The sequence below is a fragment of the Ambystoma mexicanum genome, chromosome 9 (genome assembly GCF_040938575.1).
Source record: "Ambystoma mexicanum isolate Mex_15411 chromosome 9, UKY_AmexF1_1, whole genome shotgun sequence".
In the NCBI taxonomy this organism is placed as follows: Eukaryota; Metazoa; Chordata; class Amphibia; order Caudata; family Ambystomatidae; genus Ambystoma; species Ambystoma mexicanum.
This window is the reverse complement of record NC_090931.1, coordinates 1301240731-1301259837: the sequence shown is the minus strand read 5'-3', so window position 1 is coordinate 1301259837 and position 19107 is coordinate 1301240731. Positions and strand designations below refer to the sequence as shown.

Genomic DNA, 19107 nt, shown 5'->3' with positions numbered 1-19107 from the left:
TTTAATGAAGTACTTAGTGCAAGGGAAATCCCAATTCCAGCATAATAATCGAAATTGAGATAATATTCTAGATATATCCAACCATAAATGGAAGATTATCCCCAGATGCATAACAGCACTAATAAATCGATATCCAGTTTGCAGACTATGTTTTTCTAGTTAAATCTACTTCCCAGTTAGCCTCTCCTTGCTCTTCTTCTCCCCTTCTCTACTCCCCCATTACCATATGTATAGAAAGAATAGTGCAAAGCAACAAATGTGCTCCGAAACAAACACACCATTACCAACATCATAAAAAAATTGTTAAAAACACAGAAACTTTAAAACCAACTATTTGATCTCTTATATCGTTACAGAGCACTAGGAGGAAAGAAAGGGACAAGAATATTCCTTTAGCTGCCCAAAAAGGTGTATAACTCTTCATCAATGTTATGCCCGTTGGGATGTTTACTTTCAAAATCTAGTATACACCTTGTTTCTTTTTGTCTCAGTTGCTTCTCCCTGTCACCTCCCCGGGGGCCCAATTCTATTTTGTATACCCCAAAGAATTTAAAACTGTCTATTTCTTTGTTGTGACATTCATAGAAATGTTTAGCCATGGGGTAGTTCACATCGTTATGTGTGATGGCTCGCACATGTTGTTGTATTCGAATCTTTAACTTGCATTTTGTGCTGCCAATGTAGTATTTATGGCATGCACAGGTGAGGGCATAGACGACATAGTCTGTTTCACAGGTGATCCGTTGTTTGATCTCTGTTTTGTGTCCTGTCACTGGATGTTTAAAAGTGTCGCCGTCAATTGCAAATTTACATATATTACAGCGTGTGCATTTATGAAAGCCTTTCCTTTTCACTGTTAGCCAGTTTCCTTCTATCTTTTCTTCTTCCTTGGCCATAAAACTGGGAACCAGCATATCTTTGAAGGACCTATTTCTTCTGAAAGTGACTTCGGGATGGGGTTTGAGGCTTTTGGCCAGATCAGGGTCAGTTAGCAAAATGCTCCAATGTTTCTGCAGAATGTGTTTAATATTTTTTGACTGGTTGTCATAAGTAAGAATGCATCGGGTGCTCTTTTCTCCTTCTAATCGATCTTTGTTCTTATTTCCAGCTAATAAGGTGTGTCTTTCAATTGTTCTGGCTTTCAGGAAGGCTCTCTCGATGACTTTTTTGGGGTACATCTGCCTTTTAAAACCTGCTGCAGTCAATTTGCTTTCTCTATCGTAAGACTCCAAAGTGGTGTTGTTTCTTCTGAGTCTCACAAATTCTCCATAGGGCACACTCCAGATCACATGTTTAGGGTGTCCACTATGTGCGTGTAAAGGAGTATTAGAGCCAGTCTTCTTTCGATGCAGCTCGCAGGTTATTTTCTCATTCACAATTCTGATATTAACATCTAGAAAGGTAATTAGTGTCCGGCTGTGAGTTTCCGTAAATCTTAAGTTTTTTTTGTTTTGGTTCAATACCGTTACGTACTCTAACCATCCCTTTGCAGTGCCTCTCCAGATAACAAACAGGTCATCGATGTATCTTAACCATAAAACCACATTTTGCGTGTGTACCTGATTCCCATCTGACCAAGCCTCACGTTCTTCCCACGACCCCATCATCAGGTTTGCATATGAAGGCGCGAAAGTAGTTCCCATCGCCGTTCCTTGCATCTGCTTGAAATATTCATTGTTAAAAAGGAAGACGTTGTTTGTAAGGCATAGATTGATCATTTGCATCACCATCTCATTGTGTTTCAGGAAATTCAAAGATTTAGTGTTCAAATAGTGTAGACATGCTGTTTTCCCATCCTCATGTCCTATCGACGTGTAGAGGGAGACAACATCCATCGTGGCCATTAAAAAGTCTTTTTCCCAGGGAATATTTTCTATTTTACACAGGAAATCAGTAGTGTCTTTTACGTATGAAGGAAGTGTACACACAAAAGGGAACAATACCTCATCAATGTATTTCGATATATTTTCCAATGCTGAGCCGATTAGGCACACGATTGGTCTCCCTGGGGGTTGTTGCAGATTCTTGTGCACTTTAGGTAGAAAATATATGGTAGGAGTTATGGCTTTACTGATATAGAGAAATTTATATGTTTCTTCCGATATAATACCCATTTCTTCATATTTCTTTAGGAAGGATTTCACTGTTTGTTCTAATGCTGGCATAGGATTATCCTTTAGTTTCGTGTAGCACTTGGTGTCATTGAGCTGTTTATACGCCTCTTTAATGTATTCTGTTTTTTTCTGCAAAACAATATTATGTCCTTTATCTGAGGGTTTTATAATGCAGTTCTTCAACTCCTGCAGTTCTTTTAATGCTTTTCTTTCATTTCTTGTGAGGTTATCTTTGAATTTCACATTTTTAGTTTTTCGACGTAAGCTTTTTAAGTCCTCTATAACAAGATTCTGAAATACTCCAATAGTGCTAGCCACGTTTGTCGTGGGATTGAATTTGGATTTCGATTTCAGATTACTTTTTGCCATCCAATCAGTTCTGATCCCTATCTCTGCAAGATCAGTCGATAAGTTTTCTTCTTCCATGTCCATTCCTTTCTCTAGTTCCATAAGATCGGTAAGTATGTCCATTTCCTTAATCATAATCTCTGTTTTTCCTGTCTGTACTTCCTTTTTCTTTTGTTGCCACATGTTATTGGCAAAGAATTTCCTGAGACGAATCTTCCTTATGAAATGGTCCAGATCTATCCTAGTGTCCACATAATCATTATTAGCAGAAGGACAGTAGTTTAGTCCCAAACTCAGAACTTTTTGTTGAGTTGTTGTTAAGGTGTGATCAGATAAATTTATTATTTTAAAACTGCCATCCTCCTGCATATCAGCCTCGCTCAGTTGCCAGAGCGCAGCGATCTGCCCGAAGTATTGTTCTGGGAATTTCCTGCTCCGTTTTCCCCTCCTCGTTTTTTTCGGGCGCCTCTTCCTCTGCCACGATTCGCACTTCCACCTCTTTTTTGTTTGTTCTTTTTGCCATCTTGGCGTAGCAAACGCATTTCTTCTAAAAAATTCCTGCGCACTTGTGGTTCTTCTGTGTCGCTCCCTGTTATGTCAGACTCTGACATTGAAAGGGATTCGCTTGCACTTGTTGGTGTAATTTCGGTGGTTATCGGTGCTGCTCTGGAAGATGTTAATCTCATCTGATCAAACCTTCTTGCAAAGGTGTATACTCTGCCCATTTCATAATCTTCCTTGTCTCTTAAAAACTTTCTTTGTTTCCTTTGTTTTATTTCTTCCTCATACTCAAGCAAGTTTCTTTCCATTGAATCTTTCAATTTCTTCCCATCACCAGTTTCTGTAATCAATTTTAATTTTTCTTCCACTTTTGTTATTTTTTCCAGTAGCCTCTCGCGATCACTGCCTGCATACTTTATAAGTAATAGAAGGAAGGTTTTTGAACATTGGTTGGTGGCCCCACTCCATTCTTCTAACATCAGTGGGTCCTGTTCTTCGAAGGATGGAATTGTTAAAATCCTCAGTCCTCTCGGTATTCGCCCAACTTCTACATAATTTTTTAGGGAGTGCTCCTCCCACCATTTGCTAACCTCCTTACGTTGTAATTTTTCAAGTTCTTTTAGCAGGCCTATCTCGCTGTCATTTTTAGGTATTGCTTCTGTGGGTATATCTTTTTTTGTGGTCGATTTTAAAGTTTCATTGAAAAGTGTAAGGGCCTGTGCCCGCCGTGTTGCTTCTCTCTGCTCCTGGGAGTTTGCCATATTTTTCAAGTGTCCCTTTAAGAGTAGTCACGAGTTTAATACACTCCAAATATTTTGCCCGTGTGGAAGTGTGTGGTTTTTTCCTTTTGTTTTTGCTGATTTAAAAGTGGAGGGCTTTTTGATTATGGAACTAGTGTGAAGAGTTTTAAATCCACTTCTCAAGTCGTGTTCTTTTTCCGAGTAAAAAAGAATTACAAATGCAATTTTTGTTCGCTTGCACGTTACAGAAAACAACTGCTGTACTCACCCAGCTCCACCTTACCGCCTGTCCTTCAACCTGCGGTTCTGCGTTGCTCTTGGGTTTTCCAGCTGCCGCCTCCGTATTCCCGTGCTTCTGTTGTATTGCCGTAATCCGAGCAGCTACAGGACAATCCGTCGATTTCTCCGTGTACACTGTGCGCTCCTCCTCCAACCTTAACACTGGTGCTCCGCTCCACGCTGACACGATCACAGCGTTTAAAGATATTGTCAATTCTACCTTAGGGTAGCCAAGTCGAGCTGCACTCTCCATAAAGCCATGCTTGCCCAATTTCCACCAAACAGCAAACAAAGGAGGGGGGGGGGAAGTAAAACTCCACACCAACCGCTTTCCGTTTTGTTAATTTTCTTCTTTTATTGATCCACACGGGAAAAAATATTTAAAAATCATGGAAATCCATTTCAAAAAGTAGAAAGTATGACCCCAATGTGGGTCCTCCCAAGTGCAGCACTCGAGGCGTGACGCGTTTCGCGGCCAACTCGCCGCTTTTTCACAACAAACAACCTCTCCACCATACACCACTTTAAAACATGAAGCTAGGAGGAGTAGAGAGGGAAAGGAGGGGGTAGAACGGCAGGCAACATAGAAATCAAAGAAGGCCTCATTTAGTGATCTGCATTACGTGCCTAAACCATGGCAGACATCTTTGCCTAGTAAGTTTGCCTGACAGACATACATTCATGCGAATGAGCATTTTGATTCTAGAGGTAAATTTAAAGTGCGTTGTGCATTAGCAGCTGGGGGGGGGGTATGAAATATTCACCACCCAAGTTTTTTACTTTATTTCTTCCGATTTTAAAGTGACTAGTGCATAATTAAAAACGTCTATAACTACCTTGCTGGGGTATAAATAAGTATCTAAAACCCCAAAACATGGATCTCTGTAGCTCACCCTTAATCTGTTAGGTCTTTTAGTCACTATAATATTAGTGTCCAAGGTATAATCATTTATAGTATTAGATCTCTGCTTGGTCACTTGTTTATCTGTACTTAGTGCAAAACCATGGCAGACATCTTTACCTAGTGAGTTTGCCTAACAGACATACAATCATACGAATGATCATTTTTTTCTTAGAGGTAATTTTAAAGTGCATTGTGCATTAGCAGCTGGGGGGGGTGTGGAATATTCACCACCCAAGTTTTTAACTTTATTTCTTCCGATTTTAAAGTGACTAGTGCATAATTAAAAACATCTATACCTGCCTTAATAGAATATAAATGAGTATCTAAAACCCCAAAATATGGATCTCTGTAGCATACCCTTAATCTGTTAGGTCTTTTAGTCACTGTAATATTGGTGTCCCAGGTATAATTGTTTATATTATTAGATCTCTGCTAGGTCACTTGTTTATCTATTTGTTTAATGAAGTACTTAGTGCAAGGGAAATCCCAATTCCAGCATAATAATCGAAATTGAGATAATATTCTAGATATATCCAACCATAAATGGAAGATTATCCCCAGATGCATAACAGCACTAATAAATCGATATCCAGTTTGCAGACTATGTTTTTCCTTCACCACAATGCATTGAAGAATCTCTCTTCTTCCAGGACAGGAGTCACTTCCACACTCTTTGCAGAGGGTATGCTTTTAATCGGGGACTTCACTCTAATTTGGCAAGGCACGTTTCTGCCCCTGCACAAACCAAGATATTCCGTTTATTATGAAAACCTATTTACTTTAAGGCAGGGTCTGGGGAATGGGGAACAGTTAGGAATTTTGTTTTTTTTATAAGTACACCACTTCGCTTTAGGGGATTTTGGAGTTGGCCACAATAAAGTAAGGGACACCAATTTACTATAAATGACGTTAACTTTATTCAATGCTAGGAGAGAGGTCAGAGGTTTCAAACTCCCCCGAGATCACCCCACGTTCTTCAACTATATGGGAGTTAATTAAATTATTACTTAGTAAAAATGATAAGTGTCTACTTGGTCAGCCCCCCTCCAATAAAGAAGGGGAAGCTAATAAATCAAGCAGGGCCCCACGTGGCCTGGTTTGGCTGGACAAGTAACTTACATACATTACCTCCTGGATAATCTCATGGGGAAAGGACAGGGATCTGGTCAGACTCCAACCTCCGTCAAGGATAGACTCCAGCATCAAACCCCCCTGGATTTTCCTTTCCTTGTATGGATCCCAGCTTCTGTATTTCCCTGGTTCTTCACCTCCCAGTCAATGTTGGTTCTCCAGCAATTCGTTTTTTTAACAGTTCCCACAGAGATGTCAGACAACTCTCCCCTTCCCATGGTGCGTCTCCTTATAAATCTTTCACCACTCCCCCAAAATATCCAAATTATCAGGTGCCAGCTTATTGGCTCTTGATCTGGATTGGACATCTACTGCTCGCCCCTCCCCCCCCAAACCCCGCTTTTTCTGATTGGTACCTTTTAGTTACTGGCCTCCATTCTTGGGAGATTGACTCCACCCCCTTGAATTCTCTTTATGAACAATTTTACAGTTGCAGCTAATATCTACAACATGGCGATTTTCTTCAATTTACAAATAGGCATCATAAAATATATGTCTGCATTTTTTGACCATGCCGGACCTAAAGAAATGTCTGGCGTCGGCATGATTTTGCAGGTTCGAATGGCAGATTTGTGTAATTTATTCAGTAAATTAAACAGTTATCACATGAGATTTACTATAGCGATATCGAATTCAACAAGCTACTATCTTCATGAATCTCCATTTCGTGACATTTTCTGGGACAACATCATCAGATTGTAGATTGTAACTCTTGTTCCCAGGATTGTAGGGGAGTTGTCTCAACATATATTTCTTCTAATAAGTTTTTTAATGTTATTTGAACCATTATTGTGTGAATTATGGTTCCCGTGATAATCAACAATTACGATTTCCCCATAGTACCTATGGTAATTTCAAGGCATATGCATACTTTTAACTTCAATTACACATTTTGTATGCTTCCAGTCGCTTCACATGTAATTCAGGCCATTTGTTACTTTTTTGGGTTGGCCTGGCCTAAAACACTTAAAATTCTTGTAAAGTCGAAGGTCGGCAGATGTTCTTCTCTTCCTGACCAGATGGTTATAACTCCACCCCTTAGCATCATGTGGCAGTCTCTAGAACATGTCGGGTGTCAAACCCTGAACTTCACCAGGAATCGAATTTTAATGTTCTGTATTTTTAAGAGTTTACCCGTTTGGAGATATTTATGCAGCAGCAATCAATGCAGGGAATTATTTTCCCCCCCAATCAAAACAACCACACCAATATGTCTTTAATGCTCAATTTAGTCCTGTCTGTGATTCATTTAGAACGACGATGATACCTCACCCTTTAGCAATGGGTAAACCAAGAATCAGGCCGGCATATAGAAAGAATATATTTATCAGGAAAATTCATATTTACACAACATCACACGATGCACCACTTTCCTTGTGGCACAAAGAAAATCTTCAATACCAAGAACTCCATTTTTGGGAATAGACATTAGAAAAAGATCTAACATTGTGCATTTTCGTTTTGGGTCTCCTGTAAATAAAACACAGGTCAAATAAACAGTTCAATACTTATATTGCACATACAAATCCCTTAATGTCATCAATGATGCAGCACCTTAAAACGTGGCAAGATCATATGCTTGGCAGCATACTTTACATGAAGTTTAATAAAAAAAAAATATGCAACCATTTTCTATTTGCAAAAACAATTTCACACATGCAGTGCTCTGTATTTTTAATCTCCCTCCGCACTAGGCAATGCTAGCAGTGTTGGAGCACAACAGACTTTTAATAACAAACATTTTTAATATATATCAAACCTTCTTCCTTCATCCCTATGCAATGTAGAATCTCTCTATCGGGAGTCACTTTCTCACTCTCTATGGAGAGTTTGCTTTTCAAATCAGGGACGTCCTTCTATTTAATTTGGCAAGACACTTTTCTGCCCCAGCACACAAACTCAGATACTCAGGTAAACATCAAAACCTCTCTACTTTAAGGCAGGGTCTGGGGAATAGAGAGCAGTTGGGATATTAGTTTTTACACAACCCTCCTTTAGGGAAATGTTGAGGTTGGTAAAAGAAATAGGAGTACCCAATTACTTTAACAGACTATATTTTATTCACCCTGGAAGCGATATTGGTTTTGAATTTTGGCAACATCTCCCCATGTTAGTTGGCTATAAACCAGTTAATTAAATTACTATTTAGTAAACATAATAATGACCTACTTAGTCTGCCCACTCAGTCAATAAGGGAAGATATTAAATCAAACAAATCCCCACAAGACTTGGTCTGGTTGGACAGGTTACTTACGTAGAATCTCTCTGGGTTTTGTGCTCTGGAAAAGACTCCACCTCACGGATCCTGGATATCTCACAGGGAAAAGGACAGGGATCTGATCAGGTGGCCTCAGTCATGGGTAGCCTCCAGCATCAAACCCCTTTGATTTGCCTCTCCTGATATGGGTTCCAGCCAGCCTTTAGTCTTTCCCTGGTTTCCTCCAGCAATTTGGTCAGCAGTTCCAACTCTGATGACTTCAAACAGCCCTCCCTATTTCCATTGTGCATCCCATTATGGACCCATAATCATACCCCAAATTAATAATTGGGATGTGCCAACTTATTGGCTCTTGATTTGGATTGGACCTCTGTTGTAACTCCCATTGCAATGATTGCTTCCTGAAGTTACAACACATCATCCCTGTGACTTTGACTCCACCCATCTGGGATAGCATTTTCACACATTTCAGTTTTGCACTTAAACTACAACGTGGCGAATTTCTCTAATTTCAAACTAAACCTAACACTGTACATATTTATGAGTTAGTCTTATCATTCTAGACTTAATTAAATCCTGTGATGGCATGAGGTTGCAGTTTCGAATTACCATTTTTCCAGAATGGCTCAAAAATGAGAAGTCAGTGTCACAAAATTGTACATGCAGTTAAATAATTCCCTGTTCTACCATCTCCGAAAATCTCTGCTTCGTGGCATTTTCTATGAAGTCATAATCACATTCCCGGTTGTAACTCTTTTTCTTGTTTTTAGGAGAGTTGTCACTACAGTTGGGTCTTTTCATAAGCTTTTTTTCATGACATTTGTCACATTTTTGTAAGTGTCATGGTTCCATAGATAATCAACAAGCATTATTCCCCATAGCACCTATGGTAATTTCAAGGCATCTGCATAATGTTTAACCTCAGTTACACATTATATTTCTTTAAGAACTTTGCATGTAATTCGGGCAATTTACTTCTTTGTTTGGCCTGGTGTAAATCACTTAACGTTCTTGCAAAGTCAAAGGCCTGCAGAAATCTTCCTGGCCAGATGGTATAACTCCGCCCCCTCAGCATCATGTGACAGTCTCCTGGGGCATGTAATTTGTCAACCAGCCCAGGGAGGGACCCTGAATTTCTTGAATTTTGGGGCCTTTTGTTTTCACAGGGCCTTTTGTTGACATCATCAACCCTTTAGTCTGGCACAAGTCTTGTCCCTTGTCTTAGCTCTGTGAGCTTCAAAAAGATTGTCTTTCAGATAAGGATGGGGGTGTGCAGTGCCTGGGCCTTTGCATCACATGAGACAATGCCATATTTGGCTAGCACAGCTTTTCTTCATGCACAGAAACTGGTCTTTTTGAATGTTGCAATTCCTTTTCCGCACGTGGCCTACTTTAATGTTTGGCCTAAAGTCATATGTACATTTCTCTTGCACCATGCCATCAATGTTCATCTTTACATCCTGATATATATTCACATTACTCTGGCAATGGAGCTTGGTTTTCCATTTGTTCATTGTTCTAAGCTGCTAAATGCATACCTTTCCATGGTAACTGTTTCTGCTTTTGCAAAGTTACACTTAAGGCATCAATCACATTTAATGGAACGGAAGCCTCTGGTTTTCGGCCTTATCATTTCAGCATAGGGCCCTTTCAATTGTATTTTTTCTTCTTCTGACAACACTGTTGGGGTATGTGGCATTGTTATAATGTACATTCTGGCCTTTTCTCTGCCAGCCCACGGTGAGTGCTCATTGTTCTGCACTTTTAGGCCTCCGTCAGCCAAATGCAGTTTCCTTTTTGTCTTGAGGCTAAAACTACCCCACGCCCCAATTAGCTGGGCCTCCTGTTTTCTCAGTGGACATCTGTTCACCTCGCACAAGCCCCACCCTTTCTTGGTTCTGTTAGCTTCAAGAGATCCTTTTATAAAGAGAAGAGCAGAGCTTGACCCTTGCATCTGATGGGGGGGCGAAGGTGAACAGTTCTGGCCCTTCAAATCTCATGAGAAAAATCTATTTTGGGCTAAGCACAGCTTTTCTTCTTGTACAGAAAACTGTTTTATTTTTAATGTTGCAATTCCTTCACAAGCGAAGCCTGCTTTAATGTCTCGCATCAGGCCATTAATGCCCAACTTCCCATTATAATATACACTTAAATGGTTCAGCCAGTGAGTTTCTTGTGTAAACAGTTCCTTTAAAACCAAACTGCCAAATATTCATTTCTATGGCAGCTTTCTCTTTGGGGAAAAATGCATTTCAGTGCTTAAATAGCCTGTAGTGGAAGGTAGGCTTCATTTCTCATCAGCCGTGTCATTCACACACAGGGCCCACTTAATTTTATTCTTCCCTTTTCTGACAACACTGTTAAGGTATTTGGCAGTTTTGAAATTTCCATGCTGGCCTCTCAGTCTGCCGGTCAAAAGTGTGCTTTCAAATTACAGGAACGTATTAATGCATTTCTAGGCCCTAGTCAGCAAGGCACAGTTTCCTTTTGTCTTGGGGCTAAAACTACCTCACAAAATGTACAATGTATATGGGTAGTGTTGCTATTCTGATGGATAATAGTGAATTAAACATATATTCATTGTGAAAATGGGGAATTGAACCCACCCCATATGCTGTGGTACGAAAAGTAGTAATTGCATGGTTGTGTGGTGGTCTCAAAGCATGGATTGAAATAATATTGGCTAAGCAAGAACTAAAAGCAGTTCCTGGGTATCTTGCTTTATCCTGAGCTACCACTAGGGAACCTGGAGCTAGTACATAGTGTTCTGCAAATCCAACTTCCGCGTAAGATGCAAACTTAACATTTTGTCCATTAATTATTTCCCCTTACGCTTTGAATGTCACATTGAGGTGTCCTAATGCTTATTTATTGATTGTCCCATAGGTAGGTATGTTTGTTATCAGTTGGCCTGGGGAGCCAAGTGTAGCTCCTGGTAGCTGTTGGGTTCAAGCTAACCAGGCTCTTCTGTGCCACAAGCAGGAGCTAAATAGTTCCCAGCTCCCGTTAATTTCGAACCCTGCTTAAAGATGTGTTCAAGCGTGCCATTGAAGTTCGGATGCTTTTTTTTGCCAGATAATGTTTTTGAATGTCCCTCCTGGTAATCTGGATGTGCCCTGCTGACTCACAGAAGTGTCAGAGCCAAGAGTTGGTCATGTGAAGGAGGGATGTGGGGAACACAAAAGGGTAAGAATTAGGTGGAGGAAGCGATCATCTCGATCCTCCAAGGTCCACACCTGCTTAGACACTTGACAAGGGATGAGACCGAGTGAACAGGGTTAGGTGACTAGTATAAAGTTTAGTGCAAGTGTTGGGCTAGGTTGTCAAATCTTAGTAAAGTGTTCCCATCTATTGTTGGAGACTAGACCCATAAGTGTATATCCAGGCTTTGTTGCAGGCTTTTGGACAAGTTATCTAGGCTCCCGTGATTCCAGACCAGGGGAAGGCAAGCTGTTGCTCTCCAGATGCTGGTCCACAGCTCCCATCAGGCCTGGCCATTATAGTCGGTGGTGTGGGATCGTGGGAGATGCAGGCCAGAACAGGTTGCCTCCCCCAGTGCTAGCCTTTTGGATGCCCCCCCTTTTTCTTAGGTCTTCGCTGTAGCAGTGCACTGCTCAGTGGCTGGATCATAGGAGAGGGATGGTGGGGGGGCACAGCCCAATTGTGTCCTGTCCAAATGTCTGCCCCATTTGCCATCCATGCTTTGTGTCCAGAAATGTTCAATACCTCTTAACTTGCTTATTTGAATTCATTGTTCCTATTATGTTTGTCAATCTGTTACGGATATCGAGTCCTGGAAACAGAACAATAAAAGAGGGTATCACAATTGGGACACTGACAAGTTGACATGTTTTCATTGCATCGATTTTCCTATTTTTTAAATGTTTGTGCTAATAGTTTTTTCAACAAGTATGTACCGTCAATTTTTGTTAGGGACATTTTTTTTTATTGGCATTTAGATTAAATACAAATTGGGGTTGGGTAATAATGGCTGTCCTTTTAATTTATGACAGCTGTTTGACATTGGAAAAATAGGTTGATTTATTGATTATATATCTCTGCAGGCCGCTGACCAATAAGCTAAAAGAGATGCTTTCTCCCCCTTACACTACAGGCCTCTCTCCCAGTGCCAGCAGAGTGTCCATGCGGTGTGTGTTCCTTTGTGGAGGCATGTGATGAATCCAGTGGAGGTCTCCCTGCGGTGACCTCCTCCCATGTGGCCAGGGGACGGCAGCTGCTACCTGATCTTGTCCCTAGGGGCGGCTATATGAGGGAGGATCACATGGGAGGAGACGGCCTCCGTGGAGATGTCATGATTCCAGCGGGTGAGACATGGTAATTCCCAATGTCCCAAACCCTCATGGCTTATTGCCATGTGTCCTCCCTTTTCCCATAAAGAACAGGGAAACCCTTTCAGCCACATCTGGGAGTCCATCTTTTCCATCTGATAGAATCACCTTTTTAAGTTCCACTTATTCCATCAGAAAGGATTTAACTTCCAAACCTTTTAAAAATGCTCATTTAACTTCCACAAGTCAAACGTTTTCAATGGACCTCTGTTCTCAGAATTCATGAAGTACTGGGACAAAGGAGAAGAGTTGAGCAATGTGGAACCAATAGAGACTGTGAACCTAGTGAGCGCTCTGGTGTTTCGCTGCACACACCTGTGCTCAGGAACTTTAAGCAGGCTGACCAGAAAATACAAGGCAGCTGCTATAGCGACTGGCGAAAGAGGGTTATACCTCTTTGCACACAGCCAGATCTGGCATGGTGGAGCGCGGCAGCGCAACACGGGAAGAAGCAACTACTAAGCCAGAGGCTACTGCAAAAATACAAGGAGCTGGTGAAGAACATCTGGGCGTTCGCAGGCGGCGAAGAGCAGTATTCTGCTTACCAGAGCCATGAGAACAGCAGGCGTGCCGGGTGGAAGCTGTGGCGGTCCAGTGCATGAAGGAAAGGAGACAGTGATAGAAGAATCCAACGTCTACGGAAACAGGTGAGGAGTCCTGAGAGCAACGGGGACACTCGAGCATACGGGCAAGCACGCCGAGTACAAATCATTGAAAGTTGCGTAGCTGAGGAGCAGAGAAATGGACCTATAAGTCACTGCATAACTGAATTGCTTCTTGTTGTTTTTGTTGGAATTTATTAGCGATTCCTCCCAGGTGTCTTAATAGAGCATATGGGTCAGATTGGGGGCCGTTCTTCTGTCTTCTGGGTGGATAATAGGGAAGCAGATAGTGATTGTAGCAAATGGTCCTCACCTCGGGTCGCATACTCTCTTTTTGAGATTAGCAAGCTGTAACCCTATGTGAAGTGCTTGGCTCCCTTGTGTTGGTCTTGTGGGATATTTTGTGTTGACCCTGCGAGGCATTTGTATGCAAGGTACGCAATCTTGAATGGGATCCTCACCTGCACCTGAAGCCAACCTAAGCTTTTGGGTTTGTTGGAGATCGGTTGGCCTTCCCTTAGCTGAGTGCGAGTGTCTACACAACTTGTAATGACCCACTGCCTCGAATCCAAGCCCGAGCCTCTGTCAGGGCAGGAGGCCATTATCTGCCATGTGTGCCCTCACACTCGGCTATTAACAGTATTGGCACCCCGGACAAAAAAATAGGGTGCTAATGGCCCTTTTTTCTGTGGGAATGCAGCTTTGCTGGACCACATGCGCAGATTTTCAATTAAAAAAAATGTCAAACTAAGAAGACAACCAGGATGAAGTTGGGCTCTGGCAGAGTCCGTTGTCTATATCGCAGCAGCTGCAGGAGTGGTCAGGACGTGCAGCAGAGGACTGTGAGGTAAGTGGGGGCAAAGGGGCGGGGCGAAGTAATTGAGGCCAGTGTAGATGGCAAAGGACGGCAGCAGAAGTGGAAAGTACAGCGCAAGCAGGTGCCAGCTTGCTTAGACTGCAGGCCCCATCTTCTGAGCGACCCGATTGGCTGCAGCCGTTACCATCCGGTTCACCCCCACCCCCCAGAATAGTTAGTTATTCATGCTGGCACCCTGAGGGCAACAGGCAGGGTTCTAAGAGCAGTGCATTTGTGAGAAACAATAGGTTGGGGCGAGCGTGTGAACTGTTTTCTCACACATACTTCCTGACCTAACCTGCCCATCGCGGAAATGGCGCTGCTCGTCCTTGTCCATGGCTGCCAGGGGCAGTAAGCAGAGCCAGGCGGGATGCTGTCCAACTCTCGGGCTGCTCTGAAATCCCGGCTTGGATTGTGTGGTCCAGACCAGGTCGGGAGGGACTGGATTTGTTGGCTCATCCACCGATGGAGCTAATTTGTCCTCGGTGTGTAGTGGGGGCTCCTGCTGCCCATTCCGCTTAGCGGGAAGCTTTACTGAAGGCCTGACGTATCATTCAGGCATGTCTGCCATCCCTCCTGCGTGGCCAGGTATTCTGGCATGGGACAATGTTCAAGAAATCGCGGCCATGTCATTCACACCATTCCGCCTTCATGCCATCAATATTGCCTTTGTCGTTGTGTATCTTGAGAAGGTGTCTCGGTGGGGTAATGCTCTTGCACAAAATGCAGCATGCAGGTGCAAGATTGAGTTCCACATGTCATCCATACAGTTAATTAGGTGTGTATCAGCGATTCGGGTATCAGTTGCACCAGTTTTCCAGCGTTTAGAAGCCCACGCACACTTAGCGCCCTATAGATGTTTTCAGAATGCGCTCTCAGTGGGCTTTGTGAGCACTATCCGCAAGATGAGTGCTAACTTCTCGCTCTCTCCTTCTCCCGCCCCGTGCATTTAAGCCATTTTTGTGGTTTAAAATAATGGTAACCTGCAAATAGTGAAAAGCTCTCCAGCAGTGCAGTAAAAAACCCACTGCCATGAAGGTCTTCTGAAGTGTCCAGCCTGCCATGTTAAGTGCAAGTCACCAGGCAGCACTCTGGTATTGACAGAGAAGGGGTCTTTATTCAGATGTAGAAGTCGTTTCCAAGCGCTGCGGATAAGGTTTTGAAGTAGGAGAATTGTACCCCCTATGTTTTTAAGTAAATAGGTAAATTCAATTTCCAATGGTGGTATTTTATAAGCGATTACAAATATGTTTTAGCTGGGAAACTGAAATGTATTTGTAATGTTTTGCACCTAGTATTCATGCACATGGAAAGATGCCTGCTGACCTCTTTGGTCCTGCAGAAATGGTCCAAACATATTCATGGAGCTGTGTGGGAGAAAGCAGGGGAACAACTGTGTCCGTTTACTATTTTTTGTTGGTGGTATTTTTGCTTCCTGCTTTTTATTAGTTGAGTATTTGCCTATTTTGGGTGAGTCAAAGTTCTTGATATGCCCCTTATCTGTAGGGCTGCTTGTTCTCACACTTGCTCTCTCTCGCTCACTCACTCACTGAAATTATGCTCTGGCCCAGGCAGGAGCATTGCTACCTCACAAACCGATTGTAGTACTTTATTTCAGTAAATTAGTAAAATCATTTTCTTTTTGCTTTTGAATTCTGATGCGACAATTAGACTTTAATAAGATAATGAATATTTTCTTAACGGACGTTTAAAGGGTGGTGCATTATAATACCCCTACCCCACTGTAACAGGGCAGTAATGTTGACTGTTCTCAGCAGCCAAATGAGCGTCTTTTGCCTAATGACCGTGTTTCCGGGGTTTCATACCCTCACCCCCTCATGTTTGTGAATGATGGTTAAAGCATAGCACCTTACCCGACCGTCGGGTGTTAACAGCTTTAATGCGAGTTATCTGTGGGCTATACCGATAGTTATGTATACCTTGGCTGAATGGGAACCAAAAGTGGCCCTAGAAATGTTTTTCAAAGTGGCCCCATATTACACCTTGCGCATAAATGTAGCAAGAAGCCCAGCACCTATAAATAGGGTTTCAGGGGTTCTCTGCCAGGAAAATTTGGAAAAACGTGTCCAGATAGTGAATTTTAAATCAAATGTGGCCCTGTGAGACGGGGGTCTACAACCTGCAGTTCTCCTGATGTTTTCAACTACTACTCCCATGATCACTCACCATTGACTATGCTGTCGAGGGCTTATGGAAATTGTAGTGCAAAACGCCTGGCGAGCTGAAGGTTGCAAACCGCTGCTATATGGGAACACAATGTCTTCAATAAGCATAATTAAACAATGACATAAAACATTTATTAAGAATGAGGACTATTCTACTGGAAACTGTATGATACATTCTTTGCTTCAAAGGGATGTGGGGGCTGAGGAGAGATGGAAAGATGGTGGGGTGTGATTGGTAGTAAGAGGAGAAGAAAACCACAGAAAGGAAGCCCATGGTGTTCAGGCCCCCAGAGAAATCTCCACAATTCCCTGTAGGGCAGGCCAGTCCACCACTGGGTACACTTAAGTCTTCCTTTTGCACCCCAAACTTAATCTCAGAGTTTCCAGGGACATAAATACTGATATTGACAGCTCAGACAGTCTTTCTTCTTAATTTGCACCCAGGGCAGAGGAGCCAACCAATCAGGTTTGCTCGGATCGCTGATTGAATGAGGGGAGTAACTTTGCTGAAAATGCTGGGTGGGGGGAACATGACATGTAAAGGAAAGGGGCCCCTGTTAAATGAGGGGGACAAAATGGAGCGCCATGAAAGTTGAGGTGGTTAGAGGGGATAACACCGCCTCCACCCCCTACTCCCTAAAATTACGCCAATGACTGAATCCCACAATCCACGCCTGCTTTTCGAGCAGGCTAAATGCTGCTTCCCCGCCCTGGCATCTTCCCCTCACACATCCCGTGCCTGCAGTCGGTTCCTGCCCTCCCCGCCACTTACCTGAATCCTTCGGCAGCGCAACCGCCGCCGCCGCCGTTTCCAGCCTCCCGGCCGCCGTAGAAATATACAATGCGAAAAGTCACACCTTGGACAGGCCCAAACGCCAAAAGAAAGGAATGCCCAGCTTGTGTCACTCCTTTCGTCTCGACTTTTCATGAACATGTACTTCCGACCTGCTCAAGCCTTTTGTAAGGATCTGTCTTCTCCTGCATCCTAGTGGAATCTGGAGTGAGTGCTATGAGTGACATTGGAATGTTACTGGATGGAATGTTTGTGTATGACTGGTGTTCTCTGGGGGGGAGTTGAAGATGCAAGCCTGAGAGAGAGGATGCCGGTGCTTGCCTATGTGAACTGAAATCTACTATCTGATTAATATGACTCTAGAAACTAGATGTTATGCTTGGAAACATAATAAAGAAGTCACTCATCCATACCATGATGTCAGAGTCATTCTACCTGAACCCAGATTTCCACACCTTTCTTTTAAATACGTGTGCACGTATTTTACGGTTACGGGGGTACAAGGTCAACCTATATTAAATACATCTATGGAACACATCTTTAAAAAAATGCACCTCCCGGTTTTGTGACCGTCCAGAGCATTCTGCCTTGTTCTTCTGTATTTGGCCATTGAACCCCTCGGCCACTTGCACCTGTTACTGCATGGTGTGGGGGGTCCACGTCTTGTATGACCAATGCTTCGTGGTGTGTCGCACCCTGTAAAGTCCGATCCTCGGTACAGTTCTGGAATCCGAGCCACCCCGTGTGCAGCGAATGCTGTGAGGTCACGGTGCTTTGTGCGCTCAACCCTATGACGTCACAGTGCCCCCACGTCGCCCCCTGGTGGACCCTGTAATCGGAGCAGGGGCTGCCACCGCTCTGGCTAGCGTTGGAGCAAGCTGCGGGCAAGGCTCTGCCCGCACTCCTGAAAGGCTGGGCGAGGGGGCAGGTGGGAGGACGGGGGCTCTGTCTGAATTGACCGCACACCGGGCATCGAATAATAAAGGTACAGTCGTAACGTCCGGAGTAGTATATACTTGTGTGGGTTTGTTTAATCCTATACACGGCTGTGCCTTTATTGGGTCCATCGTGGCGTGCCGTGCTTTGCCTAATGTCGTGGGCGCCGCCGCCTTACGCCCCGACCAGTGAACCGCCAGATGGCAGTAGCGCGAGTACACATGGAACATGCATGTTTGCACTCTTCTCCTGGAAAATGAACCCCAGGAGGGCCCCCTTAGTGTAAGAAAATAGCAGACCTCCCATGAATGGCAGTTTATTGTTCCGTTATCTTAATTTGGCTAGCGCACACATGCCCTTGGTATGGCCTCGTGGCGCTGCGTGGAATGTGCATTTCTGAATAGCTTGCAGTGTTCAGCCAGGAAGGCATGTTGTGTGCAAAATACAAGCCTTCCCTCCTGCACACATCCTGGCTAAACCCCCCCCCCCCCACCCCTTTGCACAGTCAACAGTTTAATGTAAATGTGGGTCATTGCATATGATGCCGCGCCCTGTTGTGAGCAAGGGTGGCATGCCTGTCTAGATTGTTGCATTGTTATGGCACAAAATGCCGCGATTGGAGTTTTGCACACCTGCCTGGAGCATAACGCGAGGCGATAATGTGCTTTTAACGAGCTGAGGCACGTGCGCGTTGCTGCATTTATGTTCTGCTAGATGACCATGTGCAATATTATTGTATTGTGTGTGAATATGCGGTGGTGGTGGTGGTGGTGGTGTTGGTGTTAATGATGCACGCGCCAAGTACTGCGATTATTTAAAACACGTGTTTAATCCACAACAGGGGATTTCAGTAGGTTCTGTCACTTCACTAGTGGGGGGGAGAGGAAGGGGGTCCACCGTGCCCAGGACTCCGCGCGAGGGGCTGCAGGGAGTCTGTCTGGCATTTGCAGCCTCGAGGCTTTCCAGGGGTGGGTTGGATGGGGGAGGGCACGTTCTGCCAATGAGCAGCGATGTTGTGCCTGTCGATGGATTAATCTTGCGCGTTTTGCGCAGATGGCAGCTCAGCGCGCAGTTATGAGCCATCATCGTCAGTGTGTGTAAGCGCGCCCCGAACGCGGGCTCCCGGGCCGGGGAGGGAGGGAGCCCTGCA

General features: G+C 43.6%; 1 protein-coding gene across 6 annotated transcripts in view; it reads left to right on the top strand.

The window, feature by feature from the left end:
* The window catches only part of KALRN (kalirin RhoGEF kinase), a 1827638-nt gene that overhangs the window by 966526 nt on the left and 842005 nt on the right, over window positions 1-19107 (top strand). The window lies entirely within an intron of this gene.